Raw genomic sequence first — 3212 nt, forward strand, 5'->3', positions numbered from 1 at the left:
AGGGTTGGTGTGCGGCGTGGCGGGGCCTGCGCCACCGGCTGCCAAAGCAGGGCTGGGAAAAAAAGAGCAGCTTTTGGGTAAGAAAACAGGACATAAACCATCTGTCTGCTGGGAGTTCTGACAAATTACATCACCCTGAAGAACCTGTGCCTGCAAAAATGTTGAAACTTAACCTGTGGCTTCGGTACGTGATGTGACTTAGATAAAAGCAGGACAGAGTGGAGCGGTAACTGCTACTCTGCAATTAAAATTTGTCTGTTGGAAAAAGAGAATGATCCCTGTATTTTAAAAAGCCATCTTGTCACAGTATGTGGGCCATTTAGCTCATTACTTAGCTCCACTACTAAATGTCACATTGGACAAGAATGTAAAATACAATTTAGAATGCTTTCCTAGTACTAATCTCAGAACTGTTTCTCAGGCTTCCCTCCAGTGCATGGAAGGTCAAACCTACGTGTGTCATGCATCGAGTCTAGATTGGCAGAACAGAAATGCCTCAAACACCTGAAGATGCTGGAGTTCAGGACCTGCCTCCACAGCCTGGGACACCACAACCCAGGGGTTTGGAGATGGGAAAACAAGGTGCCAAGGGAAATGCAGCACATACCTATTCCTGCCAGTCTTGGCCTTCACTCTCAGGTTTTCTGCCACCCAAATTGGTGATGAAACATGCAGGTCATTTACATTTAAGTGAGCTTCAGGAAATGGCTGGGAGCTGAGGGCAGCAAGGCTTTGTTAGGCTGAACACCTTTCCTCAGGCCTGGCTGAGAGGGCACTTTGCTTTCACTCAAACTTGATTTCTCCACAGATTTTAGCTGAAAAAAGAGTAATAGCAAAGCTTTGATGTGCAGGCTGGGCCGGCAGATGCTTGTCTAGGGGAGACCTGCCAGCTTTCCCAGGGCTGGAGACCACCTGGGGGCTTGTAGGGGAGAGTTTGAAGGGGTATGGAGCTGTCTAACCGACCCCCCAAACATACACGTGGGTAGTGGGTACGGAATCCGAGGAGAAAGGGCCAGGGGTGGCCTCACAGGGGTTGTAACTCAGAGAGAGCATCGACATGTGCCTGACTCAGTGCAAATTTACCAACTCAAGTTCAATAAAATAACTGGCTCATTTAAAGATGGGCACCCACTTAAGCTCCTGGCTAAACCTGAAGGGAGAAGGGCTAGAAGAAAAGTTGGTAAAATTTGTAATTGTTCTCTCCAGAGAGTTCATATGTCACTGAATTAAAAAAAATAATAAAGGTTATATTTTTTTAACACTATTTTTTGTACAAAGCCTGTTGAGGAGGTAGTAAACAATCAGGAAAGCTATGGAAAAGCATAAGGAACAGCCAACCACATGAACACACACATAAACTTCAGATGTATTAATAACTGCCAGAAGAATCCAGGAAAACCAAATTACTACTAAAAATAAAGTTAAGCAAAGCACAATTAGATTAAAATTGACAAATCTGCATGTCCCACAAATCAGACAAAACTGCAAACGGCTACACCAAATTCCAACAGCCAAAGCACACAAGGAAAAGCCACAGGCATAACTGAAAATTCTATTCAGTTGTCACTTAGGATTTCACAGTCTTATGCATTAATTATAAAGAAAATTCACACAGGATGATTTCTAAAATTATCTCTCAACTTGACACAGGAAATTGCCAAGGAATTGGATCTAGTTGCAGCATAATACTTAACTCATAAATCCTAATTATTAATAACTGAGGTAATCAGCTTTTACAAGATTATTCGCTTACACATACTTATTAACTAATTACAAGAATAATTTTTGTTTCTGAACAGTGTTCCATTTCATACACAGTAAAAAAGAAATAAAACCCTTACAATAAAATTGCCGTCATAAGTAAAATCATCTCTATAAGAGAAGAAAGAAACCATAGTTGCTAACTCCTCATACAAAGCAAGGTCTCAGTATGAAATCACTGAGGAATTTTTCTAGAAGCGAAATAAACCTGAAATTAACCATTGAGCTGATGTGACGTTACCCAGATACTGCAACAGCATCTTCCTGATGATGTCTGTCAGTTACTGCATCAGCAGCGGGTCCAGAGATCACCTCCTGCTTGTCACAGCAGGAGGCTACTTGGCAACTCCACCATTTGCAGAGGTGCTTGGGAATTTTCCAATGGAAAGTATATGAGATTTCAGTATCTTAACCAAGTTTTGTGTGTGTGTATATAGGATTTTTAATTTTGATGTGAAAACCATTTCCTGCCTTGCTTGAATTATATGTTCTTCTTTGCTGTTACTTTTTATTTTCCAAAAAAGTTTATTTCCACAATACTCACATTAGTAAAACTCCCCTGGACTTCAATGTAGATAATTAGGTCCAGCAGGATTAGGCCTGTCTATTGTTCCAGTAGGTAATTTCTGTAGAAGGTTATCAAACTTTCCAAAAGTAACATCTAACTTCTGTTGGGTGAATGTGTACTGACTCTGAATTTTAAAGAATTGTGAAACTGAAAACTGGGTCTCTTCATCTCCAGTTTATTTGTATGCATTGCTTTTCCAGTTTTAGGATTCCATCTACATGTTTGAAACTCTGAAAGTGAACTTCATCTCAGTAATTCTAAGAACATTGTTTCTATAGGAGAATGGTTAAGGAAAATCTCTGAAAAATGTAGGTATAAATTCTTTTAACTGATTACTATAAGATGTTGCTATTTAAACAGATACAGACTTCAAACATTTCCCAACAAAAGGAGTGAAACAGTGCTTGCCATAGCTGAAGACATTTTGTGGTTGCTATTAGAAACTAAAGAAAGCTTGGGAGCCTGCAAGAACACTTCTTTGCAGCTAACGATGCTATTTTCTGTCTGCTCACTCTTTATTCTTTCTTTGGCTGCATGTTGCACACAAAATGCCTGGAGAAGTGACAGGAGGAAGAGAGGATCATTACTGTGGGCACGTCTCCAAAGAGCTGCTTCTTATTCTTTAAGTTGGGGGTTTTTGGCTTTTGTGGTTTGGGTTTTTTTGGATTTTGTTTTTTAAAAGGACTGAACATTCTGCTCATACAGAGGTTACAAAAATAACTGAAGAACTGTTTTTGATCTGCTTCCTTAATGAAAGATAATCATCTGTGGGTTTGAATCACCACTGTCATGCTCTGCAGCCAAAGGAGAAGAGTCTGCAGCCCTTGCAGGCCAGGAATATCCTGCCCTCCCTGTGCCACTGGCCTTGGCCAGCCCACCCAGC

The sequence above is a fragment of the Chaetura pelagica genome, unplaced genomic scaffold (genome assembly GCF_000747805.2).
Source record: "Chaetura pelagica isolate M959 unplaced genomic scaffold, ChaPel_1.0 scaffold829, whole genome shotgun sequence".
NCBI classification, from domain to species: domain Eukaryota; kingdom Metazoa; phylum Chordata; class Aves; order Apodiformes; family Apodidae; genus Chaetura; species Chaetura pelagica.